General features: G+C 33.6%; 1 protein-coding gene across 10 annotated transcripts in view; it reads right to left on the bottom strand.

The window, feature by feature from the left end:
• The window catches only part of TCF12 (transcription factor 12), a 375,554-nt gene that overhangs the window by 291,194 nt on the left and 58,168 nt on the right, over positions 1-26,192 (bottom strand). The gene's annotated exons all lie outside the window — the stretch shown is intronic.

Raw genomic sequence — 26,192 nt, 5'->3', positions numbered from 1 at the left:
TTCTTGTTTAAATCCTGTGGATAACGTCAGTATTTTTGTTTTAACAGCTGATCGACATGGTTAGGTTCAGGCCACAAGTTCTAAAATGGCTGTTATGGCCATGGTTCCAATATCAGTTCAATTTTCAAAGACTTTGATGTGCTATTTGAATTTGTCCACCTTGTATCATCTGATGAGCAGTCTAGGACTTGGGTGGTAGTAGTTCTGGGTGAGTGCAGAAATTCATAAACAACTTTATGGTATTGTCTTCCCAAGTTTCTCCCTCTACATGATCTCAGTACTTTCCAATTCCCTGGGGCATCCCTTCTCATTTCTTCAGCGAGAATGCTGGGGCTTTAAGTAACCTGCTTTGTCACATACTTCTGTTACTATACCTACTCTGGGGTCAGGCATTGGAAAGACAGAAAGAGGAAACAAAAAGTAATGAGGAGTTGTCAACTGAAGAGGAGGATTCCCATCCCTCACTGTTTTCACTGCAGGCTACTGCTGCAGTCTCTGCTGCCATTTCTACAGGGATACTTGGGACCATGACATGAGAGAACAGAGGAAAGAAAAATAGACTTTCCATACTCACACTGAGCATTAGGAGTTAACTTTCCCACTCCTGGAGCCAGAACTAGTGGGCTTCTTTTGGAGCTCTCTTTGTCTATACCTAAGTGCCAACTTGTAGCCTTCAGACTGTGTTAAGTTCAGCCTCAGCAATAATGAAAGGAATGAAATGGTGAACTCATAGTCAGTTTGGTACTACTTTGAATTCTAGTCTTCCTTCCCAATCTACTGGTTATTATTTATTCTTCAGAGTCCTCAAATAGCTGTTCCATCCATTTTGTCCAGGTTTTATAGATGCATTCAGTGGAAGAAAGTGTACATGCTTATCTACATAGCTGAAAATGAAACTATCCTCTAATCCCTATTCTTATTTATTCAATTCTCACTGATATACAGACTCCTGAAATATCCTTATCAGAAGATATCAGTAATCTAAAAAAAGAAAACAGTCTTGGGGTACCTGGGTGGCTCAGTCAGTTAAGCGTCTGACTCTTGACTTTGGCTCAGGTCATGATCTCAGGGTTGTGAGATCAAGCCCCGTGTCAGGATCTGTGCTGGGCATGGATCCCACTTAAGATTCTCTCTCTGCCTCTCCCTTCCCCTCCTTCCTCTCTAAAAAATTAAAAAGAAAAAGAAAAAAATAAAATAGTCTTATGAGTTCTCTTTCCATTTACCACAAGAGCCCTAATTCACAGAGTAACTAATTCATGGAAAGACAGCCATTACACCACTAAGAAAACCTGATCATGTTTTGGCTAAAGAGCTTTAATAGCTACTGACTATCGCTGCAAGATCCTCAAAATGTTATATGCACTATCAGAAAATAAGGACTCTGCTTAAGACACAAATAAATGGAAAGACATGCTATGTTCATGGATTGGAAGAATTAATGTTAAAATGTCCACACTACCCAAAGCCATCTACAGATTCAATATAATCCTTATGAAGATTCCAATGGCATTTTTTATAAAAGCAGAAAAAACAATCTTAAACTTTATATGGAACCACAAAAGACCAAAATATTTGCAAATAATATATCTATCTGATAAGGGGTTAATATCTAAAATATGTAAAGAAGTCATACAACCAAACAGCACAAAAATAAATAATCCAATTAAAAACTGGGCAAAGGCCTTGAACGGAGATTTTTCCAAAGAAGATATTCAGATGGCCAACAGATTTATGAAAGGTGCTCAACATCACTATTAGAGGAAATGCAAATCAAAACCACAGTGAGATATCATCTCATGACTGTTGGAATAATTAGCATTAAAAAGATGAGATAAATACTGGTGAGGATGTGGAGAAAAGGAAACCCTTGTGCACTGCTGAGAGGACTGTAATTTGGTACAGCCACTACGGAAAACAGTATGGAGGTTCCTCAGAAAATTAAAAACAGAACTATTATATTACATAACAACTGACTTCTGGGTATATTTCCAAAGGAACAAAATCGCTATGTTGAAATATCTGCATCATTATGTTCACTGAAGCATTATTTACAATAGCCAAGACAAGGAAACCACCCAAGTGTCTATCAATAGATGAACAGATAAAGATAATGTGGTGAATATATACACAATGGAATACTATTCGGCCATAAAAAAAGGAAATCCTACCATTTGCAACAACTTAAATAAAACTTGAGGGCCTTATATTAACTGAAATAAATCAGAGAATGATAAATACTATATTACCTCACTTATATGTGGAATATAAAAGCAAACAAAAACTCATAGAAAAAGAGATCAGATTTGTGCTTACCAGAGGTGGGGGGGTGGGAAAAGGGGAAATGGGATCAAGGCGGTCAAAAAGTACAGACTTCCAGTTACAAGATAATTAAGTACTGGGGATGTCCTGTACAGCCTGATGATATAGTTAACACTGCTGTATGGTATATATGAAAGTTGCTAAAAGAGGAAATCCTAAAAGTTCTCATCACAAGGAAAAAAATAGTTTTTTTCTTTTTTCCTCTTTTGTATCTACAGAAGATAATTTATGTTAACTAAACTTATTACAGTAATCTTAATTAAGTCAAGTCATTATGTTGTATACCTTAAACTTGCACAATACTGCATGTCAGTCACATATCAATGAAGCTAAAAGAGAAAAAAATTTAGTAAGAAAAATATGTCCGAAATGCTATTATTAAATCTACTGACCCATAATTATAAAATTAAAATACAATGATACAAAAAATATAAAATACAAATACTAAAAATTTAACACAATACAAAAAGAAATTACAAATACAAATAAATACAATATGATATTTGTAATTAAACCTAAGTAATGCGGGTCATCCAACTTTATATCATCCTGTATTCTTTCCAATTTTGGAGAGAATTTTTCAACATAAAATATTTTAAAAACTAAAAAAGAAGGAATCTGCTTCCCCACTCTATGAAAATCACAGTAACATGATGGTCACACCACAGGTTATCTATGTGAGTGGTTCATTTTACAGGTTAATTAGTTAAAAATCATCATTCAAAGAAATGTTAAATAATTTTCATAGCAGACTCAAACTAAAATCATTAAGGACAGATTTTCTTTCAAAAGATTGGCCCTGGGGAGCCTGGGTGGCTCAGTCGTTAAGCGTCTGCCTTCGGCTCAGGTCATGATCCCACGGTCCTGGGATCGAGCCCTGCCCGCACTGGGCTCCCTGCAGGAGCCTGCTTCTCTCTCTCCCACTCCCCCTGCTTGTGTTTCCTCTCTCACTGTGTTTCTCTCTGTCAAATAAATAAAATCTTTAAAAAAAAAAAAAAAGATTGGCCCTTAAACTCTTCCAAACTCTTGACTGCTAAATGACAGAAAAATTAAAGTTTTAAAATTTCCTTTAAAAAAAAGAAAAAAACAACAGAAAGGGGGTACCTCGGTGGATCAGTCAGTTGAGCGGCCAACTCTTGATTTCAGCTAGGATTATGGCTCAGAGTCCTGGGATCAAGCCCTGCACTGGGCTCCACACTCAGCAAGGAGTCTGCTTCAGGATTCTCTCTCTCTCTGTACCTCCCCACCCTTCTCTCTAAAATAAATAAATCTTCAATAAAAAAATTTAAAAAATAAAATAAATAAATCTTTAAACCAACAATAACAAAGACCAAAAGCAGAAAGAGCATGGCAACAAAATTTAGAGTTTAAGGGGGCTTGGATTTGACAGCAAGGCTTAAAGTTCAAGATCAATTTTTAAGAAACTCTAATGAATCACAAAAAAATGTTGTCTTGTAATAAACTAAAAAATTTGTTGACTTATTTTAATCTACTGTTTCTGTACTCTGAATATTATAAGACTGTTAACTCTTATACAGTGTATTAGTTAGCAAAGATACATTTAAAAGGGCACTATAATAAAATTATTTATTTGTATGAGATTCAACTTGGTGATCCTAACAAAAGCATTTCAAAGGAATTAAGGTACACAAAAATTTGTACTGACTTTCATTTCTTTTTAAGATTTTATTTATTTATTCATGAGAGACAGAGAGAGAGGCAGAGGGAGAAGCAGACTCCCAAGCAGCAGGGAACCCGATGCAGAACTCGATCCCAGGACCCTGGGATCATGACCCAAGCTGAAGGCAGACGCTTAACCATCTGAGCCACCCAGGCACCCATAATTTTCATTTCTTTAAAAAATATTAAATTTTTTTATAATTTCAAAGCTCTGCTATGAAACATTATTAACCTCAAATGTCTTTTAAATCTTTAGACCATCATCATTTAAGCCGTAGGTAAGTCACTACATCCACAGACTAAAGAAGACATTGTTCATAATGCATACCGATGAGATCTTATTTCCCCTAAACTTTATTTAAATAGGCCCATCCTTTATTGTTAACCAATTAAAAGTCTGATTTAAATAAGTTAACACATTATAAGGCAGCAATTAGAATGACATGGAAGATAACATAAGGTCACAAGCTTCATCCTTTCCCACACAAGTTCGATATTCAGGTTTTTCCTATGTTCGTATATCTGGTCAACCATTTTATCTAGTTATTGGGTGGGAAGAGCGGGTTAATGAGGGAAGAGAAGAGAAAAAAGGCAAAGAAATAGGAGAAAAATGGATGATTAGGTCAGTGCAAATCCTTTACCATTAGTGGAAAAACAACTCAGTGACTAAGATAGTGGGTCAGGAATATCATCTTTCATTCCATGACCGAGTCCCATAAGGGGCCTGGGAAATTAAAACAAACACCTGACAATTTAGTTAACAAATCTGAAGAGTGATATGGAGATTTTTATGTGCTTTTTAATAATTTTCATTTTTATTGAAGTATAGTTGACATACAATGTTCTATTAGTTTTAGGTGTACAACATAGTGAAAATTTTAATTTAGGTCTCCGGTTAAAGTTAAGAAACTTTTAAAAGTTCATCAGTATTCCAAAACATATTCCAGGAACAACACATTGACCCACCAAAACTACCTCTGCTCCAAGTTCTGCAGGAAGCATGCTGCAGGCTAACAGACATATAGGGCAGCATAAATAACAGCAAAATTGCCCATGTTAGAAACTAATTATCACCCCTTCCTTATTAAAATAAGTACATTCAGTGTTTCAGGAAACACAAGCTAAGAAATGCAATCTAGAATTTACCAACTCAAATGTGTGGTTTCAATATATATAAAATGATTAAAAGGGCAAAGGAAAAAGCACTGTGTCCCTCGAAATGTTCCTGTGAAACACAAGCACCACAAAGGAAAACCATTTTAAGATGGAGCTTTGTTTGAATAAAGCTTCAGTATATAACTACCCAATAACTACAAGTCTAGAATTAAGTTTATAAATCTGTCCCAAAAAAAGGAGGCACAACATTTTGGTTTTGTATCGAATCATTAGGGGTACAGCTTGAAACGACAGCATGAAATCTTACTTTACATCTACTGTTCTGCTCCATTTTCTTTCACTGAAGCCATCATAAAGTGCAAGAGACAAGAGTTAACTGGAAAAGCTTTGTACATAAACTGATACACACACATACAAACCATACCTAACAATAAACAGTATTACTGCAATACCAAAGCAGCAGAAGTTTTCCCCTGCTGAATACATTTTAAAATAAAACTTTTATCCTAAGACAAGATAAAATGCTTTTTGACACTTATTTTTAACTACTTTATTTTTTTTGTCTTTTCCACCTTTACTCCTTTACACACATATAGAATAATAATATTTTTATTATTTAGTTCTATCTTTGAACTTAGAAAAATGGATACTAAAAAGAGAATACAGCCAGATCAAGGAAAACTACATTTGGGAGAGTGGCCTTGACATTTTAAAGCTAAGTAACACTTTTTGGTAGGTCTATACCTCCTACATAGTATCCTCATCTCCTAGCATCAAGCCCAAGTACAACAGTTTCCTGTTTCCTGCAAAGGATGAATTATGTTCACTTCTAAGCTCAAGTCAGTTCTACTAGGGAGACAGCAAGTACCATATTTTACCAAGTCAAGGTCAGCCCTCCTTCTAGGAGCCAGCAAACTGATTCCTACAGCAGTAACACTGGAATTACAGTCTGGTCCTTGGGTCTTAACACCCAGGCTTGTTCATGGCCTTTGAGGTAGGAATGTCAAGAACTGTTAAAGAAAGATTTATACACACACACACAAATAAAATATAAGCAAATAATCTTCTGAAGCAGAAGTTGCAAACTATACAGAATGAGCCAAATCCAGCCAGTTCTGTTTTTTTTTTTTTTAAGTCATTCAAGTTAAGAATGGCTTTCATGTTTATAAATAGTTATGACAAACTACTATATCATAAATTTTGCCTCTTGGCCTGCAAAGCCTAAAATATTTTACCATTTGGCCCTTTTGGAAAAATTTTGCTTACTTCTTCTCTAAAGCAAAAACTATGTTCCCATATAAATTCTAGCTAGAGGATGCAAATATGATTATAAAGAACTAATATATATTTTTTTAAATGATTACTTCTTCTGTTTTTTGTTTTTCTTTTTAATTTTTTTTTTAAGATTTTATTTATTTGACAGAAAGAGAGACAGAGAGAACAGGAACACAAGCAGGGGGAGTGGGAGAGGGAGAAGCAGACCTCCCGCAGAGCAGGGAGCCCGATGCGGGGCTCAATCCCAGGACCCTGGGACCATGACCTGAGCCGAAGGCAGACGCTTAACGACTGAGCCACCCAGGCGCCCCAGAATTAATATTTTTTATGTTAAAATTGAATACCATTACAGAAGTACTATGATCCCAATTTAAATGTTGGTATAAACATGCATAATATATAATATATATATACATGAAGAAGGGCAGGAAGGAAATCAACATCAAAATGTCAAGTGTATAGTTAACATAGCTCGGTAAATGTTATTTTCATCTTTATTTTTTCTGTACTTTCCAAATCTTAAGTAAGCATATCACTACCACAATCAGGAAAAAGTTTTAAAAGATTATAATGGCTTTTAAAAGTCTACAGTGCACTTTTTAAAAGATTACAGTGACTTGAATGGTAGCTATATGGTTACTTACATGTAGGTTCAGTAACACTTTGGTATTTACCACTGTCTATAAATCAAACTGTTACAAATTAAAATGGTATCTTTACATCTCTCACCATACATAAAAAGAGATAAGGCCCTCTGTTTTGATTATCAAAATTCAGAACTGCTGATCTGGACTCTCAAAAGTCATTGCTTTGGAATTAATGTTCAGGCACATTATAAAACCCTTAATATAACTTAAAGTTCAATTCAAGTATTAACTGGTTACTATATTCATGTTAGCTTAGTGTTTCTTCCAAAACATGGTTTAAAAACTTTGACTAAAACACTATATTCTACATACACTCCACATACTCTTCATAACTATAGCTTTAACATTTAAAGTCATACTAGACAGTACAAGTTATTAAGTCAAACAAAATTATTTTTCCTGATATAAAATAATACATTACTGTTTACAAATCAGGTGTTCTGCTAACACTGAAGTACAATGAAACAATCTTGGCTGTTTTCATAAATAGTATTTTAATTTTCTTGTTCTATAATTATTGCTTATATGTTTCAGCTGTTATTTTTGAAGCATATTATTAACTTTGTAAACATAAGACGATATACTAATACACATGATATATGATATATCATTACAACCAATGTAACTCTAACTTGATAAATGAAAGGTTTATTTTAAATGGTTAGAAGGTATTTTAAAAGTCACATCTCCAACTGTGTTCTGAAACAAAAACCATTCTTTGCTTTATGGTTTATTTCCTGGGTTTATCTTGAAAATGCATGTAAATCTTACATCTGAGGATGTTAAAGTCCAAATTTAATTCTCCCAAAGCACAAATTTAAATTAGAATACAACCGATCAGACTACAAACAACAGCTTTTCAAGTGCCACAAAATATTTCTGTTCCCTTTATAGTACAGTTAATTTAATCTTATTAAATGTAATCTCATTAAAATGTAAAAATACCAACTTTTTAAAAGTAAAAAGTATTGATCATGCCCTGTTCCAAAACTGCAAAGTAATAAAGATTCCACAGCCACTTAACAATGACTCGAGTCGTAACTTCATATAAAGGTTGTAAGAGTTTTCCTCTTCTCCCTCTCTTCTGTATGACAGAAGCATCACTGAGAGAGAAACTTTTTATTCAGAAAAAACAAACCACATTCCACAGCCTCTATCAGTAATAACTTAAAGGCAAAGACTTAGTATCACATACTATTGAATTATTGCACTTTGCAAGTAGATACCAAAATTCAAGTATTGGCCTTATCCTCAAAAACTTACCTTACTTATTAGGCAGATTAACATTACAAATCCAAATTCTTTTTTTTTTTTTTAAAGATTTTATTTATTTATTTGACAGAGAGATAGAGAGCACAAGTAGGCAGAGGGAGAGGGAGAAGCAGGCTCTCCGCTGAGCAGGGAGCCAGATGTGGGGCTTGATCCCAGGACCCCAGGATCATGACCTGAGCCAAAGGCAGCTGCTTAACCAAATGAGCCACCCAGGTGCCCCCAAATTCTTTTTTCTTTTATCAAGTATAGTCAAATACCCTCAAAAAATCCCAAAACAAGTACTTATTTAAGATTTTAAAGACCTTTTGTTTCTTCCAAAATAAGTCTATCCTGCTAAATATTCCACACAAGTAAGTCTTGTCAAATTATATTTAATTAATATATTTTATAGGTTACCAATATCTCTAACAGATACACTAAACGGAGACAATTCTGTCACTTACTCTAGGCTAGGGCTTCCTTTAAAAAAAAAAAAAAACAACTGTAGATGTGGATTTAGTAAATCAAGTAAAAAAGACCCTTTGTGTATGAGGATCAATACAAAGTAACTCAATTAGTTCTATAGTCAAGTCTCTTTTAAAAACTTTTAAAACTAATTTACTTCAAAAGATATACAGGAATTCAATAGATTATAAAACTGCTGGTAGATTTCTATTTCTGGTGTCTGCCGTAATAAATACTAGGGGTTTAAGCTGAGCTGCTTTTTTGACTTTGAAGATTTTTTCACAGTCAGCAACTTACAACAGGACATACTGTAATACCAAAATGGAAACTACTTAATCAACATTTCCTCATGGAAACACAGATCATACATAACAGTCTATATGGGTAAAGTTTTACTTTAAAAAGCAGCATTTAAATTTTATTGAGCAACACAAGCCCAATTTTTTCCTCTGATTCTGTCAACATACTCAGTTAATTTTAGTCAATTGATAATATGCACACCAGAAAACTGAAATGTAAGCAGTAATGTAAGGCAATTTATTTATAATGTTGAATAAAACCACACTTTCATCTTTTTAGAACACAGGTCACTGGTTTTCCAGTCCTATAGAATAAAAATGATCTTGTGCTCATGCTACGGTAAGCCATGTGGAAAAACCCAACAGTATGTGAAACATCCAAAACACAAATCTTTCAGATTTCAAGTTTCAAATTGCAGTCATCTATAGCATCATAAAAGGCTGACAAAAGATTGAAAATTGTTGGGTATAATTTCAGAATGTTCCTCTTCCCTTTCTGCCCACTCTGTAAAACATACAGTTTAAATTAATAAAAAATAAAAACCTCATAACTGAAATTCCCTCAGGCTCAAAGTTGGTCCTATTCGTTTTACCACATATAGCTTTCTAAACTCTATCATTTCAAAAAAAACTGCAGGAAATAACTTTTTAGTTCTTGAGTTCCTCATTTAAACAGGAAAAATAACTTCAGAATTAAACAGGTTATAGAATTCCTAAGCTTTGTATCTTAAAAGGAGTAATAAAAAATAGATTTTATTAAGTAGGTATCATGGGGTAAATAAAGATACACTCTAAGAACAAGGTTTTCTTCACTAAATGCCATCTATTTTATAACCTTAAATTACATGGCTCAAGTTCATTTGTATATTTTTTATGAAAATAAGAACTATAGTTACAAGCATAATAATTTAGCTTTTTGGTATGAAAAAGAAGGGAATTTGATAATGCCAACTTGTTACTATCTACATATCTGGATAAACTGACCAGGTAAGAAAAATAAATAAATCATAATATACATATGAAGACTTGAGGGAAGTAATATTAATTTGCCTTCTGACTCACACTTTTAAATAGTCCTTTGTAATACTCCTCATTCAATTGCCTCATTCTTAGTGCTTCCTCTTCACAATGTCTAAGCTCACTTCCTAAGGGTTTTCTTCTTGCAGGAATCAGCATTTATTGACCTCACAAAGTACATACAACTGCTGTTGTCAGCAAAGAACACAGAGTTTGGAGAAAAGCATCACAGAAGCATTGGAAGCGTATGAAAGTGTAGCTTTCACAGAGTAATGTCTGTAAAGATCTGGGACCTTAAATTTAAGAAATAATGAAGATTGTTCCTGAAATCAATATTACACTATATGTTAACTAACTAGAATTCAAACAGAAATTTGGAGGAAAAAAAATACTGAAGATTGTGAATACTGCAAAAGAAACACAATATTCCAACCCAAGACTTCATTTCATCTGATTTCATCTGATATTTAGTTTATACAACTGAGTGGAAAGGAAAGTGATTTCTACCACATTTACTGGTATTTACAATACGAAAGTCTGAGTATTTTTCACAGCGTCTTAGAACAATCTTATAAAGGTTCTTACAAACAAAAGTGCAAGCCTCTTGAGGTCGCCTGAGATCTCATGGGACTTTTCATAATGGGAGGGTGTTAATCCCCAATGCCCTGAACTATTTCCAATATGGATCATTAGTTTCTGCTTACCTAAATTCCTATTACCATTCCAACTGGCTCAAATATTTGTCACTTCCTGTCTTGAACCACAGTCCATGTACTAATTATTAAGTAGGCAAAGCGAAGTGGCTTCTTTGGGTGCCTATACACCACCAAAAACATTTCATACAGGGGCGCCTGGGTGGTGCAGTTGGTCGAGCATTCAACTCTTGGTTTCAGCTCAGGTGGTGATCTCCGGGTCCTGGGACTGAGCCCCAAGTCAGGCTCCATGCTCAGCAGAGAGTCTGCTTGAGATTCTCTCTCCCTCTCCCTCTGCCCCTCCCACTCATGCTCGCTCTCTCTAAAATAAACAAATCTTTTTAAAAACTCAAAAAACATTCCATACTCCTTGAGGATCAGTAAAACAGTAGTTTAAGACAATTCTATCTTAACTGTTAAATTTTTTACTATCATTTTGTATGACACACAGAATGTTCTGATTATAACTTTACACAGAATTTCCAGGTTTTATCCATGTCAACAGACCTTATCAATGATGAGCTTAAGTGCTAACAAAGCTATGAAACTACAATTAAGGTTTTATTTCATACCATGTTAGTAACCAAACCTGAGCAAGCACAAGGATGAAACATAGCTAAACGGATCCAGTTCACCACTCCCCGTCCCTATCATCCACATGCACACACACATTTTCCCTCACTCTCTCAAACACACACACACAAACACAATATGCACATGTGTCCCTAAATCTGTATATACATATATATACATGTATGCATACTACATATTTATTTCTATATATACACATCATCTCAATCAGACACACATATGATTCATAAAGATCAAAACAGAAAAATAGTGTATCTTTCTTCACAGAAATAGGTTCTCAGATCCTTGGGAATATTAACACAAAGACAGAGAAGTCCAAATCCCTTATTCAAAAATTCTAAAATCCAAAAATTTCTGAAAATCAGTTTTACATAACTTATTTAGTGGTAAAACCTGAAATGAACTGAAATGAAGATAATTATAGCCCTCATTTATTCCACTCAATGTGCATGTCAATATGTTTCAATTCAGAAATACTGATGTATTTGATTATAAGATTTTACCATAGATTCCTCTGGGGGAATGTTACATAGTATATAGTATATACTGCTAATTCAGTTTTTAAAATTCAAGAAATTCTGGATTCTTTTTTTTTTTTTAAAGATTTTATTTATTTATTTGACAGAGAGACACAGCGAGAGCAGGAACACAAGCAGGGGGAGTGGGAGAGGGAAAAGCAGGCTTCCCGCTGAGCAGGGAGCCCGATGCGGGGCTCGAGCCCAGGACCCTGGGATCATGACCTGAGCCGAAGGCAGACACTTAACGACTGAGCCACCCAGGCGCCCGAAATTCTGGATTCTAAAGCAAATCCAATTTTAAGGTTTGGGGCTAAGCAACTGTGGAGTAATACTTTTATTTTATTTCTTTTTTTAAGACTTTATTTATTTATTTATTTGAGAGAGAGTGCGCACGAGCATGCACATGTGCACATGCATGTTAGACCAGGGGGAGAGGTGGAGGGGGGAGGGAGGGAGAGAGTCTCAAGCAGACTCTGTACTGAGTACAGAGACCAATGCAGGACTCAATCTCAAGATCCTGAGATCATAACCTGAGCAGAACCCAAGAGTTGAACACTTAACTGACTAAGCCAGCCAGGCACCCCAAGTAACACTTTTATATTAAAAAACTATGGTTTATATCATTATCTGCTTCCCCTCTACAGTTTTCATTCATTACAATCTCCCATAAATTCTAAAGGAAGGAAGAGAAGAAGGTAGGGAGCCACAATAAGGTTCATGTTTTTAACTCCTCTCTTTAATGCTTATTAATCTCCCTTTTGCCAATGAAGGATTACCTTGGACTACAGGCAGCAATAGCAGCCAAAGGGTGACTAGGAGAGACAGAAGTAACAGAAGAGGGCTGAAGACATTTTTAAAGTTCACAGAAAATATTTGAGCCAGGAATCTTGAATCCTAAGAATTTCCCATATTCTTAATGCCATTATTTCTAACAGTAACAACTTTGCATTAATAACAATGTTTTATTTTGATTGTTTTCAAATATGTCATTTGACCTTCATACTCTGTAGTCACTCTATAGTCATTGTATATAACTCATTTGTAGAACTGTTACCTATTTTAATCCCAAACTATCTAAACCGTACAGCATACCTAATACCTACCCCAAAGATAATTCAGAAGGCATATCTACAGCAAGAAAACCAGATGATGTATTATAAGATAGAATATAAAAATTTTTTCCATTAGCAGTCCTTTGGGATTAAATGATACTGTTTACCTCTCAGATAAGATTTTGTTTTGAATTAAATCAACTTAAATCACTAGTTAAGGAGTTTCCATTTCATTTGTTTTCTACATAGAATGCATTCTTCTTCCTTGAAACATTAAAGTATGTTCTATATAATTAAGATGTAGATAAAGGGTTTTCTTTCTTTAAAATGTAATAACATTTAGGGGGGTGGGGGGATGGGTTAGCCTGGTGATGGGTATTAAAGAGGGCACATTCTGCGTGGAGTACTGGGTGTTATGCACAAACAATGAATCATGGAACACTACATCAAAAACTAATGATGTAATGTATGGTGATTAATATAACAATAAAAAAATTTTAAAAATTATTTAAAAAATGTAATAACATTTAAAGCAATAATGTGCTTTAATATTTACCGAAGTTAATTTTGCAAATCTGTCTGAAATTGAATGACCTGGTTATTTCATTAACAGAAATAAATGAAGCAGATATTATGTCATTGCAAGGCAAACCAGTTCCTGAAATTCAACAGGCTAATTATTGATTTTATGGAAATCTATAATTACATCTGTATTACATGTAATCACCATCAAAATCAACAGAAATTTTGAATTTACCTATATTTTTAAAGCATAAGGATTCTGAACCTTGTTGTTTATAGCTTTTTAAATATATTAGATCTATAAAATGTGATTATCTAAATTAAATTTAATCTAGTGATAACAACCAAGAAGCTTAGAATTTTTAATTATTCAGCATAATCATGCTTTACTTTCTTTATTCTTTTTACTTTTTAATCAGCTCCATGGACTTATATATGTCCTGCTCACCACTGTATCTCCAAAGTCTACATGAGTGCCTGGAGCTTAGTAGACATGCAATATTTACTTAATAAATTATTTAATAAGTTAAATCTAAATTTAGAATTGGTTTTATACATACTTTCTATAAAAAAAAATCTGACGCTTATTATTTCAGTAAACTCTGATGAGTTTAGTGTCTTATCAAATGACATATAAATGCATGTTGTTAGATGAATCACCATTGGGCCTGATTACTGAAAATACAGAAAGATGAAGACTTGTAGCTCTCAACATAGATAAATCCATAAAAGTGATGACCATGTCATAGCCTACTCTTCCACAAATGTCAAAAACCAAACTCGAGCTCTGGGTATTAAGAATTTAGGTAATTCAATAATTTATTAAACACTTATCTACTCTGTGGTATTATGCTAAGCACACCAAATATATATATAAATAGTATCTATCTTCAAGAAAAGCACTATTGTGAGAGAGGAGAGCCACATGAGTAAATAATCAAAGATGACTGGCAAGATGGACAAAATCTTACAGGAAAAAAAAAAGAGTGAAATTGGAGGTCATGTTCACAGATGAGATGACAACTGATCTGGTTGTCACAGGAATGTGGCATAGGATGTGGGTGTTGAGAAACTGCTAAGCCCAAGGTGTCAGAGAAAGGCATTATGAACAGAGGGCACAGCATGAGCAAAGGTACAGAAGAATACACACACACACACAGGAGAAAGATAATAAAACATTTTAAAAAACAAAATAACATTAAACTATTTTGATATGGACATCCCTTTTTATACAACATTCTTACAAAAGCATTTAACAAAATTTTAACCAATTGCTATTCTCGTAGGAATCTAAAATTCCAGGACTAGTGTAAATTTATAATAGTCCCAGAAAAGTAACTCAATCTATTATCTAAAATAAATAGAACAGATCTTACATCATTTACTTTGATGTTTAAGCTCAAGTCAAAACCACATGAGCAACAGCTTCAAATCCTTATCTTTCATTTTTACCACTCTCATGAACCTCATGTCATGTCACTTATTCTAAAACTCACGAATTTCAATTCTTTCACAGCTATTAACCTTGTCTCTTCAAAAAGGACCATAATTTCCTTAAAGGCAAATAACATTTCATAATAGTCTTTGAATGTCCCAGATCTAGAAGTATAGTGGATGTTCAATTAAATATTTATTGATTAAATGTTTATTGAGATTGGGATTTTTACCTTTTTAAAGCACATGCTATTTTAAAATATACCTGATATTATATAGACTTGCAGCTTTTCATTCTAGTTGACCACACTAAGAAAACCAGAAAACAATGGGAGTTAGTTTTTAAAGAATTTTTAATCTGCATCCTATCACCATAACTGGGCATCAGATTTGATTATAACCTTGTCCTTCACAGATAATTCTATTAGTCAACCAGCTTAACTTGGAGCAAACACAAGTGAGACCCTGAAAGTGAGGTTTGCAACCTGTAGTTTATACACTAAGTCGACACTTTAAATAAAATAATGCAACATTGAAGTTTAAATGTTTTTATGCTTCCCAATTCTCATACTACCATGAAAAACGAAAAATGTAAGATAAAAAGATTCTTAACTTTTCTGTAGAAAAGCACAAACAGAAGACAGCCCAAAATATTTACTGAAGGAGTAAATAAATATAACTGGAATTAAAAATGCACTTAGACTATTCTGATAATAAATGATCACTTCAAAACCATTTGGTGGGGAAAAGTATACTTGCTGAGATTCAGCAATAAAAGGAACTATTCTTTTTATGACTGAAGGATAAATGTGTAATTGTAAAGGTGATTATGTTTGGAATATTGGGTAGTAATCCATGAATGTACCCATGTATTTTTAAAAAAGGAACAGGTTGGGGTAAACACTTGCTAAGAATATGTGTGAAATAATACACGGTACTATAAATTTGAAAAATATAAAACTAAGGATATTTCCCTATAAGGAAGGGAATGAATTCATTTACTAAAAAGCTTTGATTATATTACATGTATGCTTTGCTTCCAGAAATAAAAAGATTCCTAGAAACTGTCTATAAAGTGATTTTAATAGAGAAAATTCTCATTAATTTTAAAACAATTTTTAAATATTACAAGGCAGAATTTAAAAGAGAACAAAAAAGATAAAAGATTAATAAAATCCATGACAAAACTATTAAAGAAATAAGACATTCTATGAATATGGAAGCTTTCTAATGATTATTTAGACTTTAACTCTGGGTGTACATTATGAGAATTTCATTCTAATTTTTCCATTCTACTGATGGCTCCAACCCAAGTACACTCTTAAAAAAAAAAAATCAAGCTTTTAGCTTCTTGAGCAGTTTATTTCAACTGATTATTTATATAATAACCCTGGCTATCTCTGGCTATACCTGAAGTCTTGATTTGTTTTGTCTTTGTTATCCTTTGAAAATTTTTAATGATAAAGAAACTAGGGTCTACTGTTTACCAGGTTAAAAAAAAAAAGTATCCTCAAAAAAGGATTACATGGTTTACACAATAATATAACCATGTGCTTCTGAAAATATAGCCAGTGTCCATTTCCACTCAATTTATACCATGATCTATCTATGGAAGGAATATCTTACTCATAAATGAAACTGACCTGGGTCTACTCAGCCAGCTTTCCTTTCCGTTTTCCAGCAAGCCAGACTGTTGCTATATAATTACTACCTCAGAAGCAGTAAAGTCTGTTCCTTTAAGCTGCCATCTCATAAACACTAGAAGCTTCAATTTTGTTTCATATGCTACGGAATGTATAATACCTGACTTTAAAATGCATGAGCCAACTTTTATTTTTATTAGTCATCTCTGATTCCTCTACATTGTTATTTCTGAAACCTCAACAAGTCCCAAAGTATTTGATTTAAAAGGTGGCTGAAATCAAAGGCACAGAAAACAGCTTGATCCTGAAAACTAGACCAAGAGTTCTGTATTTCATCATGGAATCATGAATTGCATCCAACAGCTGTTCCACTCACCGGCTATTTTAAACCATTTAATATGATCTGTAGCAAGACTAATTCTTTTCTAAATAAGCATGTCAACACTTACACCAAAACTATGCTGTTCTTCAAAATTGTCTCCTTGAAAAGCTTAATATTTATATAACTTACGTTGCCATTTTTCAAATAATTTCAGAACTTTCTTTTCAGAAATCTCCATCATTGAAAATTTACTAACCACATAAAGAAATCACTCTCATTACTGTGTAAACACTGGATTAATACTCTTGACCTGGATTTTTCAGCTTTCCTTCCTTATCAGCTCCTCTATTCCCATGTTTCCTTATATTGAACCCCTGCCTTTTTCTTTCTTTTGTATTTTTAAAGAATTTTTAATATTATTATTCATTTATTTGACAGAGAGAGACAGTGAGAGAAGGAACACAAGCAGGGGGAGAGGGAGAAGCAGGCTTCCCGCCGAGCAGGGAGAGTGATGTGGGGCCCGATCCCAGGAAACTGGGATCATGACCTTAGCCAAAGGCAGATGCTTAACCACTGAGCCACCCAGGCGCCCCCTTCTGTATTTTTAAATCAACACTGAGAATCTATAGGGTGGGAGTGAATCTTTAAGAGACCCAGGGGTATGGATGGTGGAACAAAAGAAAGAGATCTGGAAGTAGACAATCATTTTCAGGCTTCTTACTTGCTAGGACCATGGGTAAAAATGTGCTAAAGGCCATGAATGTTTTTTAGAAAAACATTAAGTTGTATAATGTCCACACTTTCTCCTGAAAAAAAAAAAAGAAAATATCTTCCAAGCCAACAGTTTCCAAGTTAACATTCAGAGGGATTAGACAAGGGATGTCTCCAAAATGTTAACTGAAATCAATATTTTCTGAGCTCTGCCCATCTGGAGGTTAACCTGTATCTTACCTTCTTTCCCTCCAACATATTCTATACTCCTTATCACTCTGCTCATCACACCCTGCACTAAGATTAACTTCCTCCACAACAGTCAGTGCTCTAACTTGAAGCCAGCCTAAACTACTAAGATACTCAAATACAAATGAAGGGTGCTCAATAAATATTTCCAAAATTGGACTTTGGTGGAAGGGCTATGAAATCCCAAGTATTTCTGGTAGACTAGGCAACCTCCCTTCATAGTTGTTATTAATTAGCACAGGTGCCCTTTTATCCTCCAATTTCTAAAATGGTAGCATATTTTTAAGGATGGTTGCGGGTCAATAACCAGAGTAGATGAGGGCAATTTGGACCATTACTAAGCAATATAACTGGGTAATTCATTTAAATCACAGGTATGAAGAAAAATGTGTATATCTTAAGAAAACAGCTAAAAGCTCATTTTCAATAAATAAATAATTAAACTGCTTAATTTGGTAAGATTAAGTTGGATGGGCTTCCTTTTGTTTTGTTCTTGTAATGCTGTTTTTATAACTTGAAAAAACAAGATCCCTTTTTACACCTCAATATATTAATATGTTCCATGTAAATATATACACATTTTTTCCAAGCCATATTCTCTCCTTACCTGCTAATGGGCAATTAATTAATTGTATACATGCAGATTCACTTCTGATTGCTTTATCTCAATAAAGAGATTCAAATTCAGTTATTTAAGTAAGGTATACTGAGAAAATGAGGTACCTACTAAAGATTGTTAAAAAATACGTATAAAACAAAGCAGATAACCAAACAGGTGCTGAGGTTTTTGAAATTCAGGCTTAGGAAAGAATATTAAAAACAGGCCTTAGAAATAAGACTCCTATGTCCGATGTGGAAGGGAATTTAGATTTGGACAGGATATTCTAATCTAAGTCAGAGAACTCAGCTATGCTCTACCTTGAGTTTTGAAAAGCACAGTTAAGGATCAGAAATAATCACTGAATAAGTGAAGATCTTCCAAAGTCTCTTCCTTGCTCACACATGCAAATATGTCTCTGGGTCCATAATGGGACAGGAGTTGGCATAAATTACTTTTGAGTCATAAAATCAGAAAGGCAGTAAGCAGATGAATGAAGAAGACATAAACCACTCAATTTGCCTGAGGCAAAAATGAATATGACCACTCCACTGAAACTCTGAGGAGGGAGTCCTGAATGTTTTTAGTAACCAGAAATAATGTAAACAATAAATAAATAAAATAAACAGAAATTAACTGAATGATGCTCAGCTAATTAGAAATGTGTAGGGGCGCCTGGGTAGCTCAGCGGTTAAGCATCTGCCTTCGGCTCAGGTCATGATCCCAGAATCCTGGGATCGAGCCTGGTGTCGTGTGGCGCTGCCTGGTGTCGGGCTCCCTGCTCGGCGAGAAGCCTGTTTCTTCCTCTTCCCACTCCTCCTGCTTGTGTTCCTGCTCTCGCTACCTCTCTGTCAAATAAATAAATAAAATCTTTAAAGAAAAAAAAAAGAAATGTGTAAAATTTTCATAAATTATTTGTCTTAGAGCTTTCTTTATTATTTTGGGTTAAAACCCATGAAACTACATAATGACCTGTATTTGTTTGCAATTTTAGTTGCCCAAACCTGTTTTTCCTACAAAGTAAAATTCCACAACTGTAAAACCACCAATGGGATTATTAGAAATAAAAAAATAAATAAATAAGCATCAAGGTTCATACTTTTTATATTTTTAGATACATATATTCATATTTCCATCTTATGGACACCTGCATCTTAAGATCTAGTGTGACACAATCTATCAGCACTTTCCCAACTACAAAGAAAAATAAGAAGTAGTAGAATCCAAATATATATTACATGCCAAAAATGTCAAATCTCTCAGGAATTGGTTTTCTTAAATAATCATTAAAACATAAAACTCTTAGAAGAAAACATAGGCAATAATCGAAAAGAAAATATAGGCAATGTCTTTGACAAGGGCCACTGCAACATATTCTTAGATAGGTCTCCTCCAGCAAGGGAAACAAAAGCAAAAATAAACTCTGGGACTACACCAAAAGAAAAAGCTTTTTAATACCCAAAATATATAATGAACTTATACAACTCCACATCAAAACCCCCAAATAATTTGGTTAAAAATGGGCAGAGGACCTGCATATTTTTTCCAAAGAAGATATACAGATGGCCAAGAGATACATGAAAAGAAGCTCAACATCACTAACCATCAGGGAAATGCAAAACAAAACCACAATGACACATCATCTTAACACCTGTCCAAATGACTAGAATCAAAAAGACAAATAATAATTGTTGGTGAGGATGCAGAATAAAAGGAACCCTCATGCCCTACCAGCGAGAATGTAAACTGGTGCAGCCACTGTGGAAATCATGGAAATCAGCATGGACGTCCCTCAAAAAATTAAAAATAGAAATACAGTGTGATGTACTAATTCCACTTCTGGATATTTACCCAAAGAAAACAAACACTAATTTGAAAAGATATATTTACTCCTATGTTTACTGCAGCTTTACAATTGCCAGGATACAGAAGTAACCTAAGTGTCCATTGATAGATGAATGGATAAAGAGGATGTGGTGTATTTCTTATACACACACACACACACACACACACACACACACACACACACACACACACATGGGAATATTACTTGGCCATAAAAAAACAATGAGCTCTTGCCATTTGCAATAACATGGCTGGACCTAGAATATATCATGCTAAATTGAAGTAAGTCAGACAGGGAAAGACAAATACCATTATGATTTCACTTACATGTGGAATCTAAAAAACAAACAAGTGAATAAACAAGCAAAAACAAAAGCGGACCCATAAATACAGAGAACAGGTTGCCAAAGGGGAGGTGCTGGAGGAATGGGCAAGTGAATGAAGGGGAAGAGGAGATACAGGCTTCCAGTTTTGGAATGAGTAAGTCACAGGGATAAAAGGTACAGCATAAGAAATAGTCAGTGGTATTGTAATAGCGTTGTATGGTGACTGATGATAGCTACACTTGTGGGTCAGCACAGCACCCACTTGTCAAATCACTGAAACTAATATACACCTGAAACTAACGGTAACATTGTATGTCAACTGTAATCAATCAATCTACCAAAAAAATAATAATAATTAAAACATTTTGCACTAAGCAATATTATGCATTTCCCAAAACTAAAACATAAGGTAATGTACATTTTAAGACTTGATTCTTATAATTAAAACTTTCTATTTTGATCAATTATAGTTACATTAGTACACGGTAAGGAATGCAAATGATTGAGCATTGCAACTAGTTCACATCATTTTATTTATAAAGAAAATATTAATTTAAATGTTTTGTTAAGGATTTGTAAAGAAAACCCTAGGGATAACTTGAATTTACACTAAGTAGATAATCAAAGACTAAAGATAGTAGTATTTGTGGATATAAATGAATCTATATTTCCTCTTTTTATTAATGTATCCTAAGTAAGAAATTTATATGTAAATAATTCATGAAAACTCATCTTTCTTTTCCAATCTTTGAACAAAAAGGAAAACAAAAATTAAAATCATTCAGTATTTATAGTTACCATCTGATCTGGTTAAAAGATTGAGGAGGTTATATTTTAGCTAGATTTAAAATTATACACTTGTTTAAAATATAAGATACAGAGAGTTGGAGAAGAAAGATACAAGATATGGAGGAAAAAGCTAAATGGCACCATTAGGAAGCAACCAGATATGCCCACCTGTCCTCCTAAAAAAACAGACATGTACAACAAAAGGCAAGGTCTAATCCAAAAGTCAGTACCATGAAAAAGGTAGGAGTGGAGGGAGAGAACTATGTTAGATTTAAAAGACATGAGGGGAAATAACTATCAAATGCAATGAGTCGTCTTGGATTGGACCCAGTCTGGACAGATCAACTGCAAATAGTATTTTTAAGAAAAATTTTAGGTAAGATTAAAATCTGCTGACACATGGGAAAGCCAAAACTCTTAATTAAAAAAGGCATATACTAAAATAACAGGTACAATCGTATGATATAATTTTAGTAAAGGAATGCATGTATATATACATAAATACAGAAAAACATCTTGAAAATATACTAAATTATTAATGGTGTCATCTCTCTGTGGTAGGAATATGGTATTTTTAATTTCTTACTTTTGCTTTTTAACCTTGTAACTTTCTGTAAGTATTTATGTATGTACTGCTTTTGCAAAGTTGAAAATATAATTTGAGGAAAAAATATACATGCTTTCCTCCAATACATGACAAGAATGACATTTTTTAAATTCCAGAATCCACAACTATACTACATCATTCATTACATAATATACATATAGTAAATAATATATATTTGTCAGCCACCTTTTTAAAGAGCTAATTTTGGTGATGGCTGTCTTAAAGTGCCAACAGAAAAAATAAGTAGGATACTCACTCATCTAATAATGTAGTCATCCTAATGTGAGTACTTTATTTAATAGTAGGTGACTTATAATCAATGGCATGTATCTGCCTCAACTGAGAAAATAATCTTTTTCAGATTTTTGCATTTCAAAAAGTAACATAACTTTAAAGTGTAAAATGTGTGGCTTTTAAGCAATAAAATCTGTAAGCTGATTTGGGAAAAAAAATACATAGATTCACGATCACACAAATAAGAGGCACATTTCCTCCACACTAATCATTTAATAATGACTTACCAACATAAACTTGAGTTAACATAAAAAAATCAACAAGATCAATTAAATATTATATTAAAATTTAATTAAATTAATTCCACTAAATTAAAATTTAGTGGAAATAGTGTGTATAAAGAATGCTTATGTATAAAATTATAGCTTCAAATATTTGTACGAAAGTTCAAATGTTAAATTAAAAAAGAAAAGTAAAAATAAATACAGGGTCATGAGTTCAAGCCCTGCATTGGGTAGGGTCTTAAAAAAAAAAATCAAGTCTCAAGAAGATGGTATGTCCTCCTCAGCAGGAATAGCAGGAAAAATCACAATATTTCAAAAATAAAGATTACACTAGAAAGGCAATAAAAAAAAATCTAGGCAGACATGTTTGTATGAATTAACAGCATGTCCCTAACCCCAACCAAATGGTTGAGACATGGGTGGCCAATCCAAGACTAATCAACTGGCTTAATGATCACCAAATGCTCTCCTGTAAGTTAGACCCAAGAATCAGACACAAAGATAATGCTTAAGCTGGAGGTCTTGTAAATTTGGGCAAAGCGAAAAAGAAGTAAAGGAAGCTGGTCTGTAAAAGGAACAGGAGCAAAAAGTAGACATCCACCTGGGAACCTGAATTTAAGAGACACCATCTGTCCCTAAAAGAGAGAGAAAACAGACTCTATTCCTACTTTTCAATGCCTGTAAGACCTAACTATTTGTATTCATGTTGGATTCCCGATGTCTATCTTTACTTGAACAAGCCTAAGTGGTCTTTTTTTTTTTTTTTTTGGCAAACATGTGAGCCTCTCCTATAACAATTTTATACTCCCATGGCCATTTTCATTCTCCACAAACAACAAAAAACTCTTAAGGTTTCAATTAGCATCTATCCGTATGCAGGTAATTCTAAAAATATAAAAATGATCTTCTAAGCACTATATGATAAGTATCAGACATTTGGAAACACCTACCACTATAATAAGCTATCAACCTAGTATTTTAGCATATTAAAATTAAATAGGTTAAGTCAATAGCCATTGCATAGGTAGTAGAAAGGATATGAGAATCATTAAGATAGATAAGTTTCATGTAGCTGGACTCATACCATATGTAGTGCCTTTTTTCCCTTGACTTGATGCTTTTGACATTCCATCATGTAAGCATGTATCAATATTTTATTCCTTTTTGTTGCTAATTTTCCTTTACATGAATATGGTGTATACATTGTGACATGATTTTTAAAAATGCATTCACCAGTTGATAAACACTTAGGTTGTTTCCCATTTGGTATTATCATGAATAAGGCCACTACGAACAACAAAAAACTGTGTACACGTGTTTCATTTCTCTTGGATAAATTCCAGGGAGTGGGAATGTTGAGTCATATGGTAGGTGTATGTTGACTTTTAAGAAAATGCCAAACTGATTTCCAGGATGGCTGTGTCATTTTTCATTTCTGCTTGCAACATGAAGAGTTTCAATTGCTCCACATCCTCAGGAACACTTGGAATTACCATTTGCTGTTATTGTTGTTTTTAATTTAGCCATTCTAATCATTATGCAATGTTATCTCATTGTGGTTTTAATTTGCATTTCTCTGATAACAATGTTAATGACACTGAGCATATTTACAAGTGTTGGCCATTCATAGATCTTCTTTGATGGGAGTGTCTTTGATCCTTTTTTTTTTTTTCAGTTGAGTTGTCTTTTTTTTAAGTTCTTTCTATAATATAAGTCCTTTTTGAAATATAATATTGTGCAAATTAAAAATTCAAAACATTTATATAGTAATAGGAACAGTGCTAAGAATTTTGATGCATAATCTCCATTACCATCACGTGACAAAATAACAAAGTAGAAATATATAAACATTTTTGTTTATATATTGTTTCCCAGTCATATACTTTCTTATTCCTCCAGCTATTTTAAAGATGACTATTCAGTGTGTTTCTCTCAGGTACATTCTACTTCCAAATATATTCACATCATAAGTCAGAGTCTATCTCCTCTATCATTCCCCATTTCTCAGGAATGCATGGTTCACAATAAGTAATACTGAATGATTCAACGTATTAACTAAATTAATTAAAAAGAATTTTGCTTGGGGGCTCAGAAAAGCCAATAGAGAGATACTTTAAATAAAGTCAACAGAAAATCAAAGTAATAAAACTCTGACATACAAAAAAAGTGATTCTGTAAGAATTTCAAATAATAGTATGAGTAAATACTACTATGCTTTCAATAATCTTTATAGTACAGTAGCTTCTGATTCTGAAGACTCATTTTAGGAATATAAGACATGATAAAGTAAATCAAACTGCTACCACTGAACACAAGAAGCAGAAGTAGGAGTCAATAAACACAAGATAACAGTAAAAAATCAGTGACCTAATAAGCAAAATGTGAGCAAATCAAAACTGAATATTCCATAGGAGAATTATTAATAGATTAAGAACTCAAGGGAAAACCCATGTTCTAAAGTGCCTAGAGTTATACTGTCCAATATAATAGATACCAGGCACAGTGTGCCTGTTTATATATAAATTTTAAATAATTAAAATTCAAAATTCAGTTCCTCAGTTGAACTAGCTATATTTCAAATGCTCATTAGCCATATTTGACAGCACAGATTAAAAAAAAATTTCATCACTGCAGAAATTCTATCAGACAGTGCTGGCATAGGATATTCAGCAGGCCCAACTAAAGAGCCTAAGGGAATTTTATTCCATTCAGATTTTTTCCCTATAGGAAATAGAGCATTTTACTTTAGTATTTTATTAGTCTTACTCAATACTCTTAAAGAATTATTTATATCATGCACGTATACTATCCCCTAGGAGGTAACCACAACGTTGAATTAAGCTTTATCATTCCCATGCTATTTGAAAATAATTTTACCAAATATGTTTCCCTAAAAATATATTTTTGTTTTGCCTGCCTAATTTTATATGAGAATCACACTTTTTCTTTACACCATTTGCTCTTTTCACTATTTCCACTTACTCTGAAGTTCACTCTCATCCATCTAAATAACTGCTATTTGATACACTACACTACAAAGATCCCAGTTTTATTCAGAAAAGCTAGACCTAAACCAATGAAATCACCACCTATATATCAAAGCTGTGTAAGTTACAAACAGAAGGTGTAAGTTACAAACAGAAGGTTCCAAATGATTCTCTATAAAACAAATGAATGTTTTCTCATATACATTTATAACTGCTAATAAACAGAGAAAAACCTTCTTGTGCATCAAAGACAGATCTTAGATGCTACACACAAATATATCTTTTCTGTTCTCTTTTTAATTGAAGAGCAGTGGTTATCAAAGTAGGTTTCCTCAACTAGCAGCATCAGATCACAGGGGAACTTGTTAGAAAGACAAATCCTCTGCCCCAACCCAAATCCACAGCATCAAAAACTCTGGGGATGGGGTCAAGCAGTATCTGTTTTAACAAGCCCTCTAGGTGATTCTGATGTGTTGCCAAAGTCTAAGAACCTCTAGAGAAGTATCTCAACAATCAGTAGAGACAAGATGTTAAAAATATGTACAAATTTCTAACATTTAACCAATAAAAACTCAATTACCAAAAATTGATTACCCCTTTTCCATTTGTTGAATTTTACAAACTTCAGCTTACTCTAAAATATTACATTCAAAATAAACTGGCCAAAATACTCTCAAAAAACAACAAAGTTACTTACCATCTTAACTATATATGTATAC

Source organism: Callorhinus ursinus, unplaced genomic scaffold, assembly GCF_003265705.2.
Source record: "Callorhinus ursinus isolate GAN/ISIS: 27379988/994484 unplaced genomic scaffold, GSC_fseal_2.0 scaffold25, whole genome shotgun sequence".
Taxonomy (NCBI): Eukaryota; Metazoa; Chordata; class Mammalia; order Carnivora; family Otariidae; genus Callorhinus; species Callorhinus ursinus.
Note: the sequence above shows the minus strand (reverse complement) of the source record. Positions and strands in the feature narration are given on the sequence as shown.